Here is an 8321-nt window from a genome sequence, read left to right on the forward strand (position 1 = left end):
CGAGGGTTAAGGAAGGGGAGGAGACCGCAAGGGCTAGCAAAACTGGGAGAATTCAACGTTCATGCCATCCGGACGCAAGCAACCCAGGCGGAATATGAACGTTGAATTCTCCCAGTTTTGCTAGCCCTTGCTGTCTTGTATCTGAGCGAGTAATGGGAAAGAAAAGGTAAATCTGACCATCACAAAATTAAACCATAGCATGCAAAAGAATGCAGGTTTAAATCACACATTGAGAAATCTGTGATTTATGCAATTAAAATGTATTTAATTAGATTCAATCTAAACACAGAGCTTTGGGAATATAGGAATAGTACTTTGTTACATGTACCTGGATACAGTAAAATTCTTTGTTTTGCACACAATTCAGTAAAATCATTTCATACATAAGCACAGTAGCAGATAAGTGCCACCTAACTAATTGCTGATGTTGGGATCTACTCTCCCCTCTTGCGCCCCCCCACCCCCTCGCCTAATTAGGAGGAAGTGTGGCAGAACATGTCAATTCCAATTTACAAACTTTCAAAGAGAATATAATTTTACAAGAACTACAAGATATAACTGAATTTGACAAGAATGGCCGGAGCTTAACCCCAGAAAGGTGTTTTAACAAAAACAAGGATGGTTTAAGAGTGGGTATTTTAAGATGGGATAGGGATGAAATGAGCAGCAGTGGAAATCTACACTAGCTGGCATTTAGTCAGATTATGCTGTCCTCTTTGTAGAGTGTGGTTTTGCAAATAAAGTCTGGAGAGGTTTGCAAGGATCCCTGTCACGATTGATTCCGAACAGCTCCGTCACAGAGGACTCTGATTTACGGACTGTTCCCAGAGACGCATTAAGAGACTGACATCGAGTGCTGCTGGAAAGTCATCAACTTGGTGAAAGATGCTCTTTGGTCTGCCCAAGCTTTGTTGACCTCCCAGCGGAGCGGGATGTCCATCGGGGAATGTTGGCAGACTGCACGAGTACGTGCTGAGGGACGCACTGAAGCTCGGTGCAGCCAATGCCAAGGCTCTGTGGGGGAGGACCACAGCCTAAGGTCCTTCCACTGCTGTACATGGGGGGCAGGGTGTGGTGGAGCCACTTCTCAAAATAAGGGAAGGGATTCAACGGCAGTGAGCCACGTGAGTGGCAAGGGTGGGGGATAAATTGTGAAATTTGAGCAATGTGTGTAAACAGTATTGAATGTTTGAATAGCCTCTGAAAATGTCAGATGAATTTTTTGCACGGTTCATGTATTGTATATATTTAATACTTGAATAAAGTCTATTTTGAAATTTAAAAAAAAGAAAAGTGTCATGCATGTGCACGTCCAACACCAACCCCGTCTTAATTTTGATCTAGAAACAGAACTGCAGATGCTGGTTTATACCAAAGTTCGACAAATAGTTCTGGATTAACACAGCGGGTCAGGCAGCATCTCTGGAGAAAAAAGATGGGTGACTTTTCGGGTCGGGACATTCCCGAAACACCCATCTGTTTTCTCCAGAGATACTACATGACCTGCTAAGTTACTTCAGTACTTTGTGTCTATCTTAATTTTGATTTCCCCACTTGGGGTGGCACAGATGAAATCAACGAGTTGCAGAAAAAAGCATTTCCCTGCAAACCTCTTAGCCCTTGCCCTCACATAAACAGAACTACAACATGCAGTGAAGGTTGAGATTTAAGAGTACTGCATGTTCTAAATTAAGATTCAGATTCAGATTCAATTTTAATTGTCATTGTCAGTGTACAGTACAGAGACAACGAAATGCATTTAGCATCTCCCTGGAAGAGCGACATAGCAAATGATTTAAATAAATAATAATAAGTGATAATAAGTGTCCGGGGGGTGGGGGGGTGATTGGCAGTCACCAAATTAAGAAAGTCGTCATGCTGCAATTCCATTCCAATCTTTTCTAACTATTCTCAGACAGGTGTCGAAATCTCGATTCCGAGTAAGACTCTTGACACACAAAATACATGGTCGTCAGACTAACTTTATTTTATTTGCATAGAAGGCCGAGTCAAAGGCTAGGCTAACAACTCCAAAGATTAATGGTAATCACAGCATATTTATACATTCAAGGAAGCAGGTTTTATGTATTTACTTACAGTGCAAACCTTAACCTTGCAAAGTATTGGGTGCAGTTACAAAAGCAGATGAAGTAGTATCTGGTTACTTCCCAAGTGTTGTATTTTCCAAAGACAGTGTTGGCATAGTAACAAGAATATTATTATATATGGTTTTTGTCTTAAATTAGCAATTAGAGAAGTAATCTTTCCAATATCCTGCCTGTATGATTACACGCTTGTCTTAAGCAACGAGTGTCCTTTGTGTTTCTTTCTTATGCAAGATGTGGTCGTCTATTCTGCTGCCTATGTGGTTTGGCCTTATTTTCCATTAACCCTTGCAAACTATGTCGCCCATTTTTCTAACCTTCCCTAATGAATGCAGAATATCTCACCCTTTTATTTACCAACTAATTAGCTACCTTTGCCTGAAAAAATATTAAGTGACTGCTTCCACTGCCATTTGAAAAGTTTCAAAGGCACTCAACCCTCTGTGAAGATAGAAAGTCAGCTATATTTACAGAAAAAAATCACGTGTAGCAGAGAAAACCTAATCACGAGGCAATGTTGCTCATTTTCCAGCTCCAGTAATCAACGTACTGAAGTTCAGAAAGCGAATGTGTTAATATTGACCAATTAGAGGTATTACAAAATGGAGGATCTTTGCATTTGCACGGCCTGGTAGGCCTCTTTCTGTGAAAAGTTGCAAGCTGTGAGCCGGTTCCAGACAGTCTGGACCCTAGATTGATATGCAGGATAAGGTGAGGTCCAGATGTCCTTTCCTTTGTTAAAATTCATGAGGACTTTGCAGAAGAGCTCAGAGGTATTGCAAATGCATGGTCAGGATTGGTCAAATAAGGGGGAGTTGTAAATACTGTTAATAATGTTGCAGGGTGTTTGTACAGCTGTTTGATGATTGGCTGAAGCATGAAACCTTGTTTGAATTGTTCATACAACCTGGGGAAATGTTGCATTACTTTAGTTAACTGACTTCTTTCCAGAAGCTTCTGTAGAAACATTGTAATGGGGTACTTTGTAATTGGGTTACGGAACTGTCAATAACTGTATAATGTGATCGATATGTGTGATTGGTTTGTTGGGGCTGTCACCCCCATCTAGTTTCGCGCCACAGGGTCCGATGACCTATAAATGAGTAGACCCCACTAGGATCGGAGTCGATAGTCTGGACTGCGTGACGTTTTGGAGGTGTCTGCTTGCACGAGGCTGAAAGGCTTGAATGAGCAGAGACAAGGATCGGACCCGTGGTGGTTAGGTATTGTATAGGGAGTTTGTTATTGTTGGAAAGAATAAAGAATAGTGATCTGGTGCTTGGCAGTGTTTTACTGAACTAGACTAAGGGGGGGGGGGGGGGGGGGGGAGTAAGCTTTAGGAGCATAATTACAAATGTACTATTAAATCAACAGCCTTTTTAAAATATATTGCACACAAATTGTTTTCTATTTATTTTAGCACTATTTTGTCCCTTGGGCTGTAAAATAGCAACTTTAACGTGGATATATATCTGGAATTGCTGGAAACACTCCGTAAGTCTGGCAGAATTAACATTTCATTTTAGTTCAAGGATTTTCTATCAGAATAGTTTGGAGAATGAAGGTGCAAAGTGAATGCTGATATATATCATGAGACCATTTTTATGCAACACACAGTTATTCTGTCCTTTAGTTTTTACAGCTGATGCCAGGTCTGAATCTGAAATGCTAATTCAATTTCACATTCTGGAGTTGCTAAGTGTTCACAGTATTTTCTGTGTCTATTTCAGTTTGCAGTTTAAAAATTTCAATTTAATTTCAATTTCTGCACTGATCAATTTTGAAAAGTGGAATTTAGTGTTCCAAGTCAATCCCCACAAGTCTCCAGTTCGCATTTTGTCCAAGTTTGATATCCAGATGCAAAACTCAAGCTTCTTTCAGGATATATTTTTTAATTTGTTCACTCTGACTCCTTAATGGCAAAATTATTTCAAATTGTTTTATCAGTGCTTTTGGAGAATAAAAATTTAAATATCAAACTGTATACAAGTTGAACATTGGAAAACTAAACCCACTTCCTATAAGGTGTTCTATATCAAATTAATCCAATGATTTAAACTTGGTTGCTGTAATCAAGATTATTTTTAAGTATCTGGTACAAAATAGCTTTTTTACGTCAGATCTTGAACAAAATTCAAATATTCTTCCTTTGTAAAAAGCATTTGTTGTGTTAAAAAAATGCAGGTAATTTGTAGTGTTAGAAACTCCTGGAAAAAAAAAACTTTAATTTCAGTCTTCTAAAATTTGCTTAATTATAAAAAGCTTTTTTTTTTAAAAAGAAAGGTGAATTCTGAAGACTTTTTTTCATCCTTTCTCACCCACAGAAAGAAAGTGAATGTTATTTTAATATTGCGAGTGCACACAGCAGCTTTAAGTTTCATAATTCAACTATTGTTGGTGATGAATGTGTAATTAATATTAGCAAGTGGCAAAAAAAATTGTACGTTTTTCTTTTCTGCATGTGTAGATGCCACTGGCGCAATTAGAACTCTTATTTTATAGAATTCATTGGTTCTCGGGTATTTTGACAACGCGATGGTAGCCACTCTATTTGAATAAACTTATGACATTTTTCAAAGCCTCATTTTTTACACTTTGGCTGAAAATTTGAAATGGCCAGTCGTAAAATGCTTAGAATGTATTTTTACTGTGTTGGCTGTGTAATAGTTATCTTTCGGTTCTATGTGATCTCTCCAATTGTTGAGAAAAAGTTTAGCAGAAATGCTTGATAAAATACAACCAGCAAGCATGAAGAGTTTTATCAATGCATGTAATATATTGGTTAATATTTTGTTCATTATTGTAAAGAGAAACTATGTGATTCATTTAGTAACATCAAAACTTACCTTTCTGCACAGCTTTTTAATGTGAGACAATATTGAGAGAATTGATCTTGTGAATGTAGACACAATGTTGGAGTAACTCAGCGGGACAGGCAGCATCGCTGGAGAGAAGAAATGGGTGACGTTTCGGGTCGAGACCCTTCTTCAGGCCCGATACGAGCCGAAACGTCACCCATTTCCTCTCTCCAGAGAAGTCAATTCTTCTCCAATTTCAGGTAGTCATTGCTTTCTCCCTCTTTCCCCTCCTCTTCCCAGCTCTCCGACAGCCCACTGTCTCCACCTCTTCCTTTCTTCTTCCCGCCCCCCCATCCCCTCATCAGTCTGAAGAAGGGTCTCGACCCTAAACGTCACCCATTCCTTCGCTCCATAGATGTTGCCTCACCCGCTGAGTTTTTCCAGCATTTTTGTCCACCTTACATAAACAGTTTTATACTTTGTCTTGCTGAATAAATTTCCACTTTTAAACTTTTGACAGTCTAATTACTGAATCTTGTGTTTGGGACAGAGTTGGAAGAAAAATTATTTCCCACCTGGTTAAACATTTACCTGGAGGCATAAGAGACTGCAGATGCTGAAATCTGCAGCAATAAAGAGCTGCTTGAGGAACTCAGTGGGTCAGGCAACATCAATGGAGGGAAATTGTCAGTTGGCATTTCTGGTTGACACACTTTTTCTGGACCAAATATATCTTGACCTGAAACATCAACTGTCAATCTCCCTCCACAGATGCTGCCTGACCTGCTGAGTTCCTTCAGCAGCTCTTCTTTCTTAATTAAACTTACCTTGGGCCTGGATAATGTGGATGTGGAGAGGATGTTTCCACTAGCTGGAGTCTAGGAATAAATGGATGTACCTTTTAGAAAGGAGATTAGGAGAAATTTCTTCAGTCAGAGTGGTGAATTTGTGGAATTCATTTCCACAGAAGGTTGTGGATGCCAAGTCAATGGATATTTTTAAGGCGCAAATTGACAGATTCTTGATTAATGAGGGTGTCAGGGGTTTTGGGGAGAAGGCAGGAGAATGGGGTTGAGATAAAACGATAGCCATGATTGAATGGCGCAGTCAACTTGATGAGTCGAATGGGCTAATTCTGCTCAAATAACGTATGAACTTACGTACAACTGGTATCTGTGGATACCGCTTTTTATGTACTTGTCCCGATAATGCCATTTTTTGGTTAGCCAAGACTCCATGGGGATTAGTTTAGCCTTTGGTACATCACGTTGCTATTTCAGCTTCAATTTCCTCCTTGATCTCTTTTGTCTCAACCTGCCAGTATTTAATTATTACCGTCATAATTAGGTCTGGATCTAAAACTAGATCTAGAAGCATGCTTGCTTTCTCACTTTTCCAGTTCTGATGAGTCATTGAATTGAAATGTTGACTCTATCTCCTCCTTGGATACTGCCTGACTAAGTACTTTCAGCATCTTGTTTTTAGTTTAGTTTTGAGATACAGCACGTAAATAGGTCCACGCAGGTCATGGGGAGAATGTACAAACTCCATGCAGACAAGCACCTGTGGTCAGGATTGAACCCGGATCTCTGACACTAAGGCAGCAACTTTACCACTGCGCCACTGTGCTGCCCTACAATAAATTGCAAATGCTGACATCTGAAGCAAATTCTGAAACAAGCTCTGATTTTTTTGCTGCATTTTTAAGTAATCTCTGTCTTGTGAGCTTGTGCAAGCAAACAAATATGTGAGACAGCAGCTTCCATCACATGCCACAGGAGTGTATGTTCAGGGTGGCCTATAGATGGTCTCGATCCGAAATGTCACCCATTCTTTCTCTCCAGAGATGCTGCCTGTCCCACTGAGTTACTCCAGCATTTTGTGTCTATCCACTACAGTGGTTGTACTCTATGCTAATCAGGGGGAATCCTGAGCCCCCTGTTTCACTGCTTACCTAAGCCTGCCCGGCAGAAGGCAGGGCTTCCCAGAACAACGACTCGCAGCCCAAGCAGGATGTCTTAAAAACAGAAGGTACATACCTGTGGATGTCTGGACTTAAGAACCAACAACATTGTTATCAGCTCCATGAAAGTTCCTGGTGTATTGCATAGAACAATGTAAGCACAGAACAGGTCCTTTGGGCAACATTTTCTGCGCCAAACATGATGCCAATTTCAACTAATCTCATGTAATCCTTTTCGCGTGTAATCCTTCTGAAGAAGGGTCTTGACCCGAAATGTCACTTGTCCATGTTCTCCAGCGATGCTGCCTAACCTGTGCAGGAAGGCACTGCAAATCCTGGTTCAGAAGATATAGACACAAAATGCAGGCAGCATCTCTGGATAGAAGAAATGGGTGACATTACGGGTCGAGACCCTACTTCAGACTCCAGCATTTTGTGTCTATCCTGGAAAAAGTGAACTGTTTAGAGATACAGCATCTTGACCCGAAACATCATCCATTCCTTCTATCCAGATACCCACTGAGTTACTCCAGCATTTTGTGTCCTTTCATGAGTGATAGGAGCAGACAAAGACGTGAGACAGCAGCTTCCATCACATGCAACAGGAGTATATGTTTTGGGTGGTCTTTAGAGCCTTTGGGCAGAATTAGGTTATTCGGCCCATCAAGTCCACTCTGCCGTTTCAATCATGGCTGATCTCCCTCTCCCTCCTAACTCCATTCCTTCTCCCCATAACCTCTGACACTTTCTCTGTGCTTATGTATGGGTGCGCTTATGTATGTAATACAAAGTCATTGTATAAAGGTACATGTGGCAATAAGCAAGTTTGGTATTCCGACTGCGCATGCCCAGATCATAGGTCACTCATGATAAACATTCTCGGGGTAGCTGTGAATCTGCATTGGTGCAGACCTGCATTTCGTCCATGGTCGGGGTCGGGTCTCCGACACTATTGTGTTACTGCTGGCCCGTCCCTGTCCGGGGGTGTCCGGTGTGACCCTAGGCTGGCGGGGGGGAGGCGCTGGCTCCGGCTCCCGGGTGGCCTATACCTCGGTGGGCCGGGGACTGTCGGCTGCGCCTCTCTCCTTGTCCAGTTGCTGTCGGTAGCCCCTGCTGTGCCATCAGCCGCTTTCCTGTCGGTCTGGGGCTGTCAGTTGACCCGGCAGGTGAGGCGGAGTTGAGCTGAGGTTGCCGCTTCTCCGCTCTGGCTGTGGGCTGCCACTCCTCTGGTCCTGTCGGTCTCCGAACGTTTCCGGCTGTCCCCCAGGTGTGGATGGGATACTCGGGGGGGGGGGGGGGGGGGGGGGACGGTTCAGTGGCGGTTCGGCAGTGGGGACCCGGGTTCGATCCTGGCTGCGGATGAGGCGCGGGTCTGTGTGCGCGCAGCTGCCGAGAATGTCTCTCCACCGGTCCAGTCTCGCACACCCCTCCCCCCGTTTCCCACTTGCATCTGCC

Source organism: Amblyraja radiata, chromosome 14 (assembly GCF_010909765.2).
Source record: "Amblyraja radiata isolate CabotCenter1 chromosome 14, sAmbRad1.1.pri, whole genome shotgun sequence".
Lineage (NCBI taxonomy): Eukaryota > Metazoa > Chordata > Chondrichthyes > Rajiformes > Rajidae > Amblyraja > Amblyraja radiata.